This window comes from Nicotiana tomentosiformis, chromosome 12 (genome assembly GCF_000390325.3).
Source record: "Nicotiana tomentosiformis chromosome 12, ASM39032v3, whole genome shotgun sequence".
Classification (NCBI taxonomy): Eukaryota; Viridiplantae; Streptophyta; class Magnoliopsida; order Solanales; family Solanaceae; genus Nicotiana; species Nicotiana tomentosiformis.
The window spans coordinates 59,865,086-59,881,520 of record NC_090823.1 but is presented as its reverse complement, the minus strand read 5'-3'; the positions used below and the strand labels follow the sequence as shown (position 1 = coordinate 59,881,520).

Genomic DNA, 16,435 nt, shown 5'->3' with positions numbered 1-16,435 from the left:
CAATCTCTAGGCCTCACTTTGTGAACATATACAAAATTATGTCAAGCTGTCCCTTTGGGCGTCATTAGCTTTACTACATCTAAATAGGCCATACTATACCATAATTCTTACTTTGATTTATTGTTACTGAGGTCTACGACCAAACTCCAGGTTACTCTCGTTGCTTATCCTATATGCATAAAGCTAAGTCCTTTAATGCTTCCTTATTACTGTTCATCTTAAGAATGATGACCTAATCTCAGCTCATACTTTGTGACTTTTGTCCATCCATTATGATTCGCCTCAATATTGATCTACAATATACCACTGATAACTTGAAACTTCTTACGTAATACATTGCCACTAGGGCTTATATTGCATCGAGGAATATTTGAAGTGATTTTCCTGATCCACTTAGGGGCGATACTATACTTCAATAATTGTATTTTATAGCATCTCAATATGATTCACCTTACGTGGGTATTTTAATTCCGTACAATCCATGAAATCCTCTTCAAATCATTACTCAATCGAAGGCTCAACCGTCATCCTTTATCTATCACAATTACACATTTATTCTACTACCAGGGCATCATTCCATCTCTTCCAAATGCTACTAGTCTTAGATTCCTTTGAGTTCATTCAAGCTATACCGAGCTTTCTATAACTTAGAGAAGCCATCAACTATCTTGTTTTCATGGGCTTAATCCCGAGGACTCATCCGTTTCTCGTTACCTTCTCACTCACCCTTTTTTGTCCTTACTCTTGTCTTCCTAAAACCTCGTCGCTCTATCATACTTTAGCTTGCGACCCATACATATCCATTTATACTACTCGCAGCCTTTCTTCAACTTTCTTGCACCATAGATTTCCTTGTGTTATTTTGGAACATCAAGCGTGACATCGTAACATCTCCAACTCTTTTTTACTCTCTTGAATAGATTTCTCGGTGCCTAGAAACCATAGGCTGGAAGATATGCCACTAATGACACAGCTATCATTTCGGGATACCGAATCCCAACGCTTCTAGACCTCTATCTGAAGTATGGATTATTCACAACCTTCTGCACCTGAGTATCTCGTACGTTGTTCCTCTATACCTTGCTTACCTTAAAATCTCCCATCGTATCTTCTATCTCTTTCATAACCCCACTTCCACATAGGTATGATTTACATCCACAACTTGAAACTCTATTATAATACTTGCACCTCTGGTGCATACGCAATCCAGTAGGAGCTTCATACTGACTTCTTATGAGGTTGGTACTTTTCTAATTGGCTTTATCGTAGGGCCGTTATAGAATATGGTTATTGTGCTATCTCTCTTGCACCTCTGATATTAAGATTGATTCCTCTATGTTCTCAATCATGATTTTTATAATTCTCTGGGTCCAATAATCAGACTCCTGATTTACTTAGTTGATTAAACTCTTTAGTTTCCTCTTCCTTCTGATCAACCTTCATGTAGGCTTAAGCTATCTTACGATCTACGGCTCATGGTATTAGTTATTACTTTATCCTTTCATGGGCGCTATGGAATATCCATGATACAATCTTCTAACAATTCAATCCTTTGTCTATGCCCTAGGCTCAATTCGTTCTTTTAACTTATACCGGAGTCTTCTACGACTGTATGAATGTCAACATATATGCTGCATGGATAATACTCCAAACTCTTAAGTGTGTTCATAACGTAACTAACTCTAGATCATTAATCGAATAATTCTTTTCGTTCCTTCTCAACTTTCTTTAAATGCAAGCAATTGCTTTTCCTGGTTGTTCTGTCACTTGTTGCATGCATACTTAACTTATCTTAGTGCCTATACATATTTGAATTCCATACAACTCATATAATATTGAATATCACTTCTAATTTTTACTTCCCGTCCATTAGCCGCGGTAGGTGCCACTTTCTTATGGAGTGCATACAACGTTGTTGTGAGACTGTTGTTATAAGATCACTTCCTCTCGTCTCTTCCTTCACCTGACTATGGACCTTGTAATACCGTCATCATTTTGATCTACCGTTGTCATCCATGTATCACATCTTACTCATAATGCTTCTTTATCTCTCTTATCATTTCCCTGCTAATATTTCTGCCTATCCCTTTCTTGTGAAAACTTCAACAAGACATTCTTTTGCTTTTAGCTCCCCTTGCTTCATTCATCGGCTCTTCGGTTTGCTCAACGTCCTCGCTCTACTTGGGACGGGAGCCACACCAAGGTAATATTTATCCCTTCCAGGCTTTCAGTGCCTATCTTCTGAATTTTTTTGATCATGCGAGTATTCACATCTAATTGTAATATTCTAGAGTGCACCATCTGGGTGTCTCACAAGGAGATCTATTAGCACATTTGTAATATCATTCGAAAATGTCAACTAACACAAACAATCCATTCACCATTTTGGATTACTCTAATTCCAGCCGGATCCTGATGTCCCATCCTTTTCTTAAACTACACCTGTTAGCCCCCATAGGGCATAATTGAGATGGGTGTGGCCAATTATACATACCTCTGTTACAATTGAAGTTAACTCAAAATGCTTATATTTCTCTGCTTGAATTGTAAATACTGATAATCTTCATTAACTGGGCGCCCTGTACCCTTCTTCATCTTGCTTCTTTTACTTGTTCAAACTTGTACCTATCTTCTAAATCTCTCATTGCTTTTTTTTTTTTACCATAAGAGTGGATATTCTTACCTTAAGGCTCCTTATCAAAAAGCTTACACACATGTTCGGCTGAAAACTTTATATTTACTCATCATAAGCATGATACAAAATCGAGTTCCTCTGACTCAATTCTTCCACAACTATCTCTCTTACCAACCGTCTTTCTATGTAAGGACCCGTAAAAATTTTAACCAAAACTCGGGGTTTCGTGGTGCCAAGATAGATTCCTGTGTTATTATAGTAGAAATTCTTCACGGCGAGCTTGCGAGCCGCAGTTCTAACTTTTTGGATTGAACAGTACCCTACGGACTGAGTGGAAAATAATCACTTTGCGGACCGTATAATGGCTGGAGAGTGAAGCCGTAAGTTTGGCAAACTTGAGGTCAGTTTTGCAATCGATTATGCGACCGCATAATCGATATGCGAACCGCATATCGGTCACATAATTCCTCTTGGGTTTCTGCGGAGGGAGTTCTACGGTGCATTATGCGACCACATAATAAGTATGTGGACCGCATACTGGTCGCATACCTGAGCCGAAAGTTTAGTCCCCTGAGGGCCATTTCTGCGGTCACTTTGCGGACCGCATAACCATTATGCGGTCGCATATGCGATCGCAGACCTGTGTCGGGGCACCATTTTTCTTAATTTAAAACCTGACCCCCATTCCGTTAAAACACCCATTTAGCCTACTTTGAAGCTCATTTCTGATATTTCTAGTGTGAGAGAAAGAGGGTTCTAGAGGGAGGGCCTAATTCCCATCAATTAATCTTCAACCATCACTCAAAGCTTGGAAATATTCAAGTAGAGCACCAAATTCTTCATCCAAAAAGGTAAGACTTCATCACCCCAGCTCTTAATTTCAAACATATCTATAATGGGGTATTAATAAGATGGTCCATGGGTATGAAGGTTGTTCATCTTGCATGCATGTGATAAAGAGTGTGAGGAAAATAAAAAGTGAACTAGAACCATGAACGTTTTCCTAATTTTAGGTTCAAGTTGTATATTGCTAAAATAGATTGAGGTTGCTAAGGGTTCCGGATAATTGTAGAGCGTAAAGAAGCGCAATTGAGGTATGTATGTCTAACTCTTTTCTTCTTAGAATCGAACTCCTGGTGTCCGAATAATTGGTGTAAGTTCCAACTTGATCATACTAGAATTGTTTGCCTTATTGTGTTGGATTGAAAGATTCATGTTCTCTAATCATTTTAGATGGTTACCATGTCATCATGCTATTTGAGAACGTAATTATGATTTTCCAAGCTCTTTCCCTTATGTGTGAAATGCCTTATGTGATGGTACTTATTGAAATGAATGATGATGTTATTTGAACAAATAAAAATGGAAAGACTTGAATTGTAAAATATTCCCAAGTGCCAAGAACTACTTAATAAATGAGGCTGTTTGTGCCATGTAATGAAGATGGGAAAGAAATGTGAATTGATGGACAGTTGAAAGAGGTTATGTCTCAAGTGAGATGGCTTAGCCGATCGGGCCGAGATCGGACGCCATGCTGTACACATGGTGACATTTGTATTGGAATTATTGAATTACATTGTGGATATGGATATGTCTCACTTGAGATGGCTTAGCCGGTCGGGCCGAGACCGGACTCCGTGTAAAAATACGGTGGCATTGTAAGTTGTCGCTTTGGCACTAAAGATTATTAATCTAATAAGATGGAAAGAATGAATTGGAAACTATGTGACCCTTACTTGGTATTTTCTTTGTATTTCTATGAATTTCCTATTGATTATTATGACTGCCTTCTCTTTGTTTCACTATTCATTCTACTAAGATTGGTGTTTGCCTTACATACTAGTACTATTCGACAGTACTAACGTCCTTTTTGCCGGGGGCGCTACATCTTTGAATGGATGTAGGTGGTTCCATCGCAGATAGTGCCGATCGCAGATAGTGGTGCTCTCTTTTCCTCCTCACAACAGTCTTGGTGAGCCCCATTTTTCCCAAGGGTTATTTAGTCCTTCATTTGTATAAGTTTTCATATTTTGAGGTATAGTCGGGCCTTGTTGCCGGCATTGTCATATTGCTCTTTTGTACTCTTAGAGGCTCCGTAGACGTTTATGTGGGTCATGTATGTATGTTGGATCGAGTTGTATTTTGGAAACTCAACTATGGCATAATGTATATAAGGAAAATGAACTAGCAACGTTTATATATTTATATAACTGATCTCTCCCCGGTTTTACAAATGGTGATGCGATTCCTATTTGGGTTATGAATGAGTCGGGTAGGAAAGGTTTAATAGGCTTGCTCGACCGAGTTCACTCGGTTGAGCACCGGTCGCGCTCCCCGAGGTTGGGGCGTGACATTCTGGATGTAGGTATCGTTGTATTACGAATAAGATAGAGTTTAGGAAATTGAGTTCTTACAACTGAGCTCTACTACACGATCTAGAGTAAGAAGAAAGAGTGACAGTCCTAAATGCCCTGTAGCCTCCTGCTTATAAGTGTTGTGCACAAAACACCATAAACAAGACTCTACTAGACACGGCTTGTAGACTCCCTAGGACAGAACTGCACTGATACCACTTTTTGTCACATCCCGAACCTGGGGGCGAGATCGGCACCCGGTGCCTCACCTTTCCTTGCGTACCAACTTGCGACTAAGGGACTCTAAACATATAATGTCATACTTTCGCCATGGGCCACATTGCAAGACAATTGTGAATGCTGACTAAATATAAATATCATGCTAGGCCGACAAGTCTGTCATAACTACTATAGATGGTAAACCAACAAAATATACATAAAAGGCCCACAAGCCCAAAATACTGCACTAACTGACAGGATATGTCTACAAGCTTCTACTGATGGATATACTGTGATCGGAACAAGGCCCTGACCTACTCATATCATATATACATATATACACAAGATGTACATAAAGCTCTAGACCCGGCAACTTCGAAGGGCATGGAGCTTACCGATCAAGCTGAATTCGGGCAACACCTAATAAGGAGGTCTACCCGTCTGTCTGTCTGAACCTGCACGCATGAAATGCAACGCCCCCTGAAAAGGGACGTTTGTACGAAATAATGTACCGAGTATGTAAGGCAATATACTGAAAGCTGAAACTGAACTGATAATATAATAACTGAAAGTAACTGCGAGTCAAAGATAATCTGAAGATATGCTCACCTGCTGATACTGACTCAACTCTCTCAATATAGTAAGTAAAATAGCTGTCCGGCCTTATAAGGCTCGGTATATATAACTGATCTGCCATAGTAGGCTCGCACATAGGCGCTCAGCCATACTAGGTTGTGTATCTCGGCCATGCTGGGTTCGCTCATAGGCGCTCGGCCATAGCAGGCTCGGTATATAACTTATCATATGATCAGGCTTTGTAATACTATATATATAGGCTCTCTGCTCTCTTGACTGGTAGAAGACAATACGTAATTGAATATGAAGTCCCGATAAGGAGAATACTATAATTTATGAGACTAGGATAATGTATATAAATTCGGGAGTATGAACTTCTCTTTATGCCTCGTTATCAAACACATGTAATTATGAGATCATGCCAAAATGAAGGAAGGGATTAGCCTTAACATACCTGAGCCGGTTCTCTTGACAATTCCTCTAATACACGTCAATTACGACAACATGTAATCGGCAAGATCGGAGTAGGGAAGAATCCGTATGATATTCTTGAGAAAGATTGTACCGTACTCCCTTAAAATTTCAATACCTCACGTTGCTAAGATGCTAAGAGATCTTGTTTTGAATTTTGTTTCAAGAACATTACATTATTAAGATGCAAACTTTTTGTTTTAATTTGCTGAAGCCTTCATCTCTCACGTTATAGAGACATCAACATCTCACATACTAACTCAGGAAGATCTCTTATAATTTTGTGGGTTGTGGGCCCCACTTATGTATGACTTGGCCACCAATAATTCCTCCGATTTTGCAACCTTTCAATCTGACTTAAGAGTCACTTAAATGATCATATGTTGCTGCCACGTTGGGGATTCTTAAACTTATCCACTTATTTTCTTAATTAACTAGTTAATTCCCCACTAATCCAATAATTACCCACTTATCCACATAATTAAGAATTATCTCAAATTACTTAAAATACTACTCATCTTTAACACACTTTGTATACCTTACTATTATGGTCATGTGGTACCTTGTATGGCACTAGTCCATAAATATCGGGTATTATAGCTCGGACCGTATTTTATCCCAAATTTTCAAATTTCAACAAAACTCATTTTCATCGATTTTCTTTCCCTCTCACCTTCATGAATTTACTTATCCCTTGTTTGAAATAGCATAATACTTATAATCCTAAAATAATCTCATTTCCGAGCTTACGTCGATTAACTTACGATGAAACTTTAACGTACAAAAAATATGGGATGTAACATCTCATTTCCGAGCTTTTATCAATTTATTTATGGCGCACTTTCACGTACAAAAAATATGGGGTGTAACAGTCACTTTTTTCAACATAAGGTTAGGTTTGTTACTTATTGAGTACATGGGGTCGGTTGTACTCATACTACACTTCTGCACCTTGCGTGCAGATTTGGATGCTGATGTTGTTGTGTATGGCAGGAGCTAGCATTGAAGATATACCTGTATTCTGTCATAGCTGCATCTTGTTCTTGGTAGCTTTAGAATTATTAATTTGTTCATGTATATTTCAAACAGATGATGTATTTATTTCATTACAGATTGAAAACTCTAAATCTTAGAAACTCTTGATTTGTACTACCAGTCCTTGGGAATTCTTTGTATAGAAGTTCAACTATATTATCATTACAATTTGTCAGTAAATCCTAATGAATTGGATTATTATTGCTAATTGGCTTACCTAGCGGTCTGGGTTGGGTGCCATCATGACTAGTTGGATTTTGGGTCGTGACAAGTTGGTATCAGAGCTCTAGGTTCATAGGTTCTACAAGTCATGAGCAAGTTTCTAGTAGAGTCTTGCTAATCGGTATGATTACGACCATACCTATCTGCGAGAGGCTATAGGGCTTTTAGGATAAACTTCCCATCTTTCTTTCCTTATCATGCGGTATTGATTTAGCTTGAAGCCTATCTATTTGAATTCCTTCCACTCATTCGTATGCGCATGTGAGCTCTCGGTATTAGCTCTACATCGACGGCTTGTGGAATTCCATGTATGAGGTGCGAGATATGTTTTTTGTGTTTTGGTGATGGGTCAGTCTGAAGGACTTGAGGCTGGGTTTGGACCACAACTTAGGCTCGGTAGTTTCAGTTGTGTAAGCATGTGCTTTTGGACTTCTATGTCCAGTGGTATCCCTATGAGTCAAATTTGTGGCCCGATGAGTGATTGGATGACTAAATAATAAGTATGATGTGACTGTGGGTTGTGTTCAGATGGTTTGAATATGGCGAGAAGAGTTTGCTTGAGATGTAAAAAAGGACTATTGGGTGCTTGATTTCTATCTTGATATGACGTGTAGTCTCGAGTTATGAGTGTGTTCAAGGATCTTTCATGTTGTTTAATTGTGGGACGAATTAGATTCTCATGTCTTATTGATGATTTCTGACTCAGGAAGATTAAGTGATAGCGTAGTAGTTGTGGTTGTGAAAGGGTATAGAGAGATGTCAGTTTGAGGCTAAGTAGGTGGGTTATAACCTACGGGGTAATCTACGGATGTCTGATCCTTATGATGTTATGAGGAGGGTTTCTTTACTACCAGTGGGTTATAGGTATTGCGATTTGAGTTTGGATTGGTTGAGAAAGTTGACCTGACTGTCACGAGGATGAATGAGAACTTAGCAGATGATTTGAGGTACTATATGGTTTGTGTTTTAAGAGCTTACGAAGGATTTAGTTAAATCTCACTACGATATTATGGTAGTAATGGAGTATGGGCATTGTGAGTTATCGAGTGTTTTGATCTATGACTTTGATCGAAGTGGGGGAGTCTTCTATCGACGATTTGATTGCATGGTTACATGTTGTATTGGTTTCGGTCTGAGGCATACTTCTGGATCGGTTATGACTTGCAATGGCTGGTTTTGAGGATGGCTTAAGCAACGAATTTTTTGGATGCATGGTGTATTATACTTTATGGGCATATGGGAATCATGGAATGATTGAGTTGTTATTCGTGAAGGATGTAGTGCGCATGGAGTAGGAATTGCTCAGTTATGTTAAGGCAGGGTTACTTCTTTGGGTGTTGTTGTGCTAATAGAGAACAGGTCGTTCGGCCCGTTTGGTCGGTGCAATTGAGATTTGAGCATAGTGGATGACTCTCGAGAAGGTTCTAATGGATTCAAGATTTATATGTAGTAATTGAGAATTTTTTGGATTTGTATATGGCTAGAATCTGAGATTTATATTGGATTGTATCGAGAAGTAAACACCTTTAGATTCACAGAAGGTCTCTTTAGAGTGAGAGTTTCGGTTGTGGTACTTTTGGGGTGCTTAAGAGGGAATACAGTGGCTTATGAGCCTTAGGGCGGTGTGGTTTTAATCTAGGATCTATTGTGGTGAGCTTTGGGTAAGTATTGTGGTGTTCTTGCAAGGAGAAGTGTCAAGTTGAGGGTAATTCAAAAGGAACTCGGAGAAAATAGGACAGCTTGGTAGTAGGTTAGATCAGCACGGTAATGGATATGATCGATTCTTTGGGTACTTATGGCTTGTTTGAGTTAGAGAGATTCTGTTCTGATAGCTTGATTATGTGCAAATGGGTTTTGAAGAGTTCTCAATGGTTTCTACCATGATTTGAGATGGATATTTCCTACCGGCATGCGGAGCATGTTGCGTATTGTGATTTTCTCCTGGATGGAATCAAATGGAAAGTTTCTGACTGATTGGGTATGTATACTGCTGGTGACTCAGAGTTGATTATGAGATTCGCATGCTTTTCATATGATGGCATGATAGATGCGGTGTGTTGTGTGAGATTGAGAATTGCATGTGCAAGGCCACAGTTTAGTTTTGAAGGGGAGGTCATGAATTATTAGGCAACATGGACGGTTTCAGATGACTAGATGGATGATATCACTACTTGGTAATGCCTGAGAGGGTGCGCATTTCAGAAGGGGCACTGTGTTTTGACTTACGGATGCTTCATTGGTATTGCGATACTCGCCTGGTTGATCGACTGTTGATGTTCATATTTTGCTATTTGGAATAGAAGAAGTATATAAGTGTTCCTCATGGAATGATCGTGTATGAGAGATGTGTTAGACATTCAGGCGGTGGAGTTGGGATCGGATATGGTGATTCGTGTATTCTATGGATTGGAGACTGGGAGTTCCCAGAAGCAGATTGTTTCGTGGTTGCGAACTGTGAAGATGTGGCCAAAGTTAGCTAGATAGCGGTACATATTATTGTTAGATAATTTTGGACTTTTGGAGGGCTATTTATCCATTTGGGGATGACCGAAGTTGGTTTGGGGGCCCATTGGTAGGCCCGAGGAGGATGTGTGTTCTACATAGGATCAGATTTGTTTACTCCGTACTGTTGTTGTTGAGGGATGCGCCATTCAGTTAGAATTGATTTTATTCGTATCTGATATGTTGTATGTGTTACTCTTCCAAGCTACGAGGGGTTGTGATTCGTTGGTTATATGCACACATGGTGCGGTTTTATTTGGGCCTTATAGCGAAATTCGAGCGATCTGGTGATTGGGGTGTGGAATGGTTGACTATGCCTTGGTTATGGTCTTTTTTGGGTTGTGGTGTATTGTGTTATTTGCTTCTCCATGGTATTGGTCATGCACTTATGTACTTGGTGTCATTTTCCATTTTTAGGTGCATTTGAATTGTTGCGTAATGGTGCACGGATTGCACGGCTTATGGCTTGAGGTTGTATCGGTGTGGCATGTTAGTAAAGTGGTTGTATTTGATGAGATGTGGTCGTAGGACCTAGAATGGGTGCTATCGGATTTGGTTGTGGTACATTTGGAAGGATAGTGTCATTGATCGACTTAGAAATTGGCTATAGTTCTTATCGAAGGAGGGGGAGCTCCATGGCTTGTTGATATGATGAGTGGTTATGAGTTTTTGCATGTTTCTTTCATCATCGACAGTGTACAAATATTTTGAACGAGGTTTTATTTGATATTAGGTTTACTACCGGTATCAGGTTTGTTTTAAGCAGTTACTGTGATCGGGAATTATTGATACGAGTAAGCGAGTTGTGTGGTATATCATGTGATTGCATCTTGGGTTATGGTTATGGTTTGATACATCCTGTTCGGACTCATACAGTGTGTAGATGCGAGATTCGGGTCTTGTAAGGAATTTTGGATGTTGGAAATTGGGTTCTAAGGCTTACGGACTAAGGTTAAAGTAATGATCTTCAGTTATGATTGTCACACCTCCTTTTTCCCGAGGGGATAAGGGGTTTTTCCAATTAAAGTGACATTAATCGAAATGAGATTTTTTATTTAATTTTAGAGCTGCCACTTGGGATAATTTATGGTGTCCCAAGTCACCGGTTTATTTTAAATCCCAAATCGAGGAAATTGACTCTATTTATGGTCCGCGAACATAGAAGACTGGGTAAGAAATTTTGTTAACCCGGGAGAAGGTGTAAGGCACTCCCGGATTTCGTGGTTTTAGCACGGTCGCTTTACAATCATACCTGGCTTAATTAATTTGTTTAATTACGTATTTTAGAACCTATGTGCGTTTTATCCTTTTTTACCGCTTTTAATTGTTTGATTATTCGTGATTATGGAGTTATCTTGAAAACGAGTCACGCGTACATGTACTCTTTTGTTTGGTGTGTCCAGAATCATATCACGCGTACGTGTACACAATTAATAATACTTTATTATTATTAAGATTGTCGGACCAAAATCGCGCGAACGCGTACCTTGATTTATTTCGGAAATTATAATTATGTCACGCGAACGTGTACATAATTACGATAATAACTTTAAAGATTTTGTGAATTACTAACAAGATCAATTGTATTGATAAACTATTAAAGATATCTACGACTAAATCAATTACTAACATTCTATCTTGAAATCATTCCACATTTTGGACCTATTAGTAGGAATTACGTTTGGCCCATTGCTTTTACGAGGCAATAACAATCAAGGCCCAATTACGGTGATAAGCTTCAACCAAGCTAACATTCATTCTAACTCTTAATTTCCAGCTTTACAAATTAGTCACTAAGATAAAGGATTAAATTCAAAACCAAGGCAAAATGAACTGGAGAGCCCATTAGTTCATTGAAGAAAATTCTTGTAACTTAAAGTTCCCATATCATCACTTCACAAGACAAATTGCTTACTAAGGAAACTACTCAAAATAGATAAGAAAAATTGGATTATTAATGAGATTAACCATATGATTTGCTAAGAAAATTAAAGGAATGAACTAAGAGGAAACGTACTCAAAAGCGTACTGTTCAAACACAGAAAACTAAGAAACAAAAGTCATCCATATCACACAAATTAAATCAATACAAACATGATCCAGAACATTAGCGAGAAGAACAAATTCGAAAAGGGAGATGAACCTTTGTATTAATGAGGCAAACCCAGAATTAGAATTTTGGCCAGAACAAATTGAATGACAACCGGATCTGAAGGCCACCCCGCGGGAACCTCAAAACTCGCCGGGTAAAGCTCATCGGAAAATTCGACTCGAACCCGATAAAAAATATTGTTGTTTTGTGAGGAAAGAGGGCTGTTTTTGAGCTGTTTTTTAGCTGAATTTGGAGCTTTTTTGGGGCTGATTCGGCAGCTGTTTTGGGGTCGTTTGGGACGAAAAGGGGGCTGGTTTTGACAGCGTTTTTGGGGCTGTTTCTGGGTGGATTTTAGCTGCGTTTAAGCACTGATTTTTAGCTGTTTGGTGGCTGAAGAGGAAGGGCGATTTTGCTGCATTTTTTGGGGTATTTTGGAGCTGCGTTTCAACTGGATTTTCAAGGTGTTTGTGGTGATGTTTAGGTGGTGTTTTGGAGGTGAAAACGAGAGCTTCTAATGGAGGAGAATGGGCAGGGAGCTATGGCTGCCTTCAGCTAAATTTTCACCAAGAGAAAGGGGCTCTTTTCATTTTTGTCCAGATCTATTTTTCGGTCCTCCCTCACCTCTCTGTTTTCCATTCTTCTTTTTCTCGTGTGGGTCCCTAAATTGTGTGAGTGAGTGGAAGATATATAGGTGTAGGTATAGAGATTAATTGGTGGCATGTGAGTTTTGAGGGAGAGCATGTGAGTTTGTTATAAAGGATAAGGAAGACTCTTGCCACATGGTAATGACTCATTGATTTTTACTTTAATTAATATTTTTTATTTTCTTTTAAGAGTGTAAAATAAAAATACTAGCTAAATATTTTTAAAAATCAAGAACATATAATTTTTTTTTGTGATTTTTAATTTTCTTAAATAAAACCTACTAAAAATGAAATAAATGTTAAAATATGTAGATTAAATTTAAAATTATTTACATACTAAAAAGTGTTGAAAAATCACAAGTATGGTAAAAAATTAGGTGATCACAGCTGCCCCTCTTTGCTTGGGAACATGGAGAGTTTTCAGGCAAAGACAAATTGAACCGTGTGACTAATTTTTGACCAAATCTTTATTCAAAAGGGAAAATAAACAAAGGAAAGGGTGCAACCGAGTCCTGGTTTTGGACAGCCTACATATCCCGGGTCATAAGGGAATCAGGTCGCGTGTAGTTTAAGGAGAGTGATGGAGTGATGGGTTGAGTAGTCAAGTGAGGTTCCGTCGAGGCTCCGGTCCGTGGTCGTGTTATTATATCAAAATCAAAATTTAAAGGAACTAAACAACCCTATCAGCTATGAGTTACAAGATTCCTATCTATAGGTTTTCTGAAGCTTGATCTTGAGTCTTGAATGGTTCTTCATGCAGATTTTTGATTTGAACCTTGATACTTGCTAGCTGCAGGTGCTAGTTCATTCTTCTATGGCTTCTTCAGATAAAAACGGGGAATGCAGTGCTCGTGACTTCAGCCATGTCTTGAGTAGTTCACATCTTTCATCTGTTTCTGCATTTTGGATTCACTTATTTTTTCTTTTCTTTTCTTTATTCTGGATTGACTCCTTCTTTTGATCATCTCCAACCCTGTGACTCCGAGGTAAAACCTGCTCAGACACCAAAACAAACAAACGAACGAAATTTTTCTGTCCCAATATTCACTAGGAAAATTTCATGAGTTATTTGTAACAAAACTCTAAACTACTTCTTTATTAATAACAATATAAAGTCGAGAATGGTGTACCTCGAAAAGATCATGATGATTTCTTTTTTTTTTTTGAATGGTGTTCCTTTATTGTCAAAAGGATATCTCAACTAAGGATTGGTGTACCTTATGTTGGGAAAATGTGGCCAGGGAATGGTATACCCTATATTGGCAAAGATATCAGGGAGTGGTGTACCCTGCATTTAAGATCAAATCAACTAGGGAGTGGATACCCTATGTTGGAAAGGAGACTAGGGAGTGGAGACCCTATGTCTAAAAATAAAATCAACTAGGGAGTGGAGACCCTATATTGGAAAAGAAGACTAAGGAGTGGAGACCCTATGTCTAAAATAAAAATCAAGTAGGGAGTGGAGACCCTATGTTAGAAAAGAAGACTAGGGAGTGGAGAACCTATGTCTAAAATAAAAATCAACTAGGGAGTGGAGACCTTACGTCTAAAATAAAAATCAACTAGGGAGTGTAGACCCTATGTTGGAAAAATAAACTAGGGAGTGGAGACCCTATGTCTAAAATAAAATCAACTAGGGAGTGGAGACCCTATGTCCAAAACGAACCAAGAAGGATTTTTTTTGGGTTTTTTTCTTTTTTTTTGTTGAGAAAAATCATTTTCAATGATGTGTTGTTAGGATTACATGGATTGGGGTGACGTGGAATCACCCCTGGGTATGTGCATGGTAAGGTTACACGGCAATTTGATGGCTTTGGAATGACCCTTGGCACATTCGAGGACGAACGTATGTTTAAGTGGGGGAGAATGTAATGACCCGCCTGGTCGTTTTGAGCATTTGCATTCCGTTCAGCTATTTGAAGTCTTGAGCAACATCGTAAAATGTATTATGACTTGTGTGAATCGTCGGTTTTGGTTTTCAGGTTATTCAGAATTGATTTGGAAGAATGAATTTCATGATTGAAGCTTTAAAGTTGGAAGAGTTGACCAAGCTTGACTTTTGTGTATTTGACCCCGGATCGGAGTTTTGATGGTTTTATTAGGGCCGTATGATGATTTTGGACTTGAGCGTATGCCAGAATTTACATTTGGATATTTTTAGAAGGTTTCTGCACTAATTGGCGAAAGTTGGAAATTTGAAGGTTTGAAATGTTCATAAGTTTGACCGAGAGTTGACTTTGAGGATATCGGATTCGGATCGTGGTTCTAGGAATTGGAATATCTTCGTTATGTCATTATGTCATTTGGGACTTGTGTGCAAAAATTGAGTTCATTCCGAGTTGATTCGATACGGTTCGGCACGAGTTTTAGATGTTGAAAGTTCAAAAGTTTATTAAGTTTGATTTGAGGTATGATTCGTCATTTCGATGTTGTTATGCGTGATTTTCAGCCTCGAATAGGTCGGTGTTAGGCTATGGGACTTGTTGGTATGTTCGGACGGGATCCCGAGGGGATCGGGCGTGTTTCGGATTGATTTCAGAAAATTTTTCTTCATGTTTTCATTGCTGGTTGCTGCTGGTTTTCTGGTGCATCAATTGTCCTTCGCGATCGCGAAAATGGGCATGCGATCACGTAGAGGAAATCTGGAGCTGGGGCTTTTTCTTCATCGCGGTCGCGATTGGATGGTTGCATTCGCGTAGGGCTGTGTGTGTTACCGTTCGCGTTCATATGATGGGCACCGCGATTGCGTAGAGCAGAGATGAGAAACTGGGATCTGGAATTTCTTCAACGCGTTCGTGTAAGATGGGATGCATTCCTGAAGCTTGGTCGCCTGTGTGCTTCGCATTCGCACGGGTATTTTCGCGATCGCGTAGCGTATTGTTGGAGGCAGAGTTGTTTGTTCTTTGCGATAGCGAAGGTTGTTCCGCAATCGCTTAGGGTAATTCTAGGCAGTGCATTTTTCTTCTTCGTGATCGCGATGTTATGTCCGCGATTGCAATTCATTGATTCGTCTAGTGATTAGAAAGTACTCTATTTTGGAGGTTTCAGCCATTTTTGCATATTTAGAGCTATGGAGCTCAGATTGAGACGATATTTGAAGAGATTTTCACAATATGGATTGGGGTAAGTGTTCTCTACTCGGTTTTGATTATATTTTATGAATCTATCCTCGTTTTTGGGTTTTGTTTGATGATTGGAAAAGAGAAATTGGGGGTTTTTGTCTAAAATTTTATAAAGTGATTTTTGAGTTTTGAACATCGATTCGGAGTCGGATTTGAGTGAAACTAGTATGGTTGGACTCGTAACTGAATGGGTTGTCGGATTTTGTGAGTTTTGTCGGGTTCTGAGGTGCGGGCTCGGGTTTGACGTTTTGGTTGACTTTGGTCTTTTGATTAAAGATTCGATCTTTATCATTTGGAATTATTTTCTTAGGCATTAGTTGATGTTCTTGCATTGCGTTTGGCTAGTTTCGAGCCGTTCGGAGGTTGATGCCTGCGGGATGGCATTTCTAGAGTATTGTGTGGCTTGCTCGGTATTGGATTTGGCTTGTTCGAGGTAAGTAACACTTCTAAACTTGGTGCTGAGGGTATGAACCCCGAATATACGTCTTATATGTTTGGTGTTGAAATAATGCACATGCTAGGTGACTGTGTGTGGGTGTGCACCATGTGAATTATGATTCTGT

General features: G+C 39.1%; 1 long non-coding RNA gene across 7 annotated transcripts in view; it reads right to left on the bottom strand.

The window, feature by feature from the left end:
* Positions 1-12,778, bottom strand: part of LOC104115270 (uncharacterized) — a 66,871-nt gene extending 54,093 nt beyond the window's left edge. For 4 of the 7 annotated variants that reach the window (XR_011412587.1, XR_011412589.1, XR_011412585.1 and 1 more), the window contains exons 1-2: positions 12,158-12,776; positions 5,604-5,688 (exon numbers count right to left, since the gene is read on the bottom strand). This is a non-coding gene — a long non-coding RNA (uncharacterized lncRNA). Of the gene's footprint in view, positions 1-5,603; positions 5,689-12,157 lie in introns of all 7 variants that reach the window. The other 3 variants (XR_011412586.1, XR_011412584.1, XR_011412590.1) reach the window with 3 other exon arrangements.
* Positions 12,779-16,435: the final 3,657 nt, after the last annotated feature.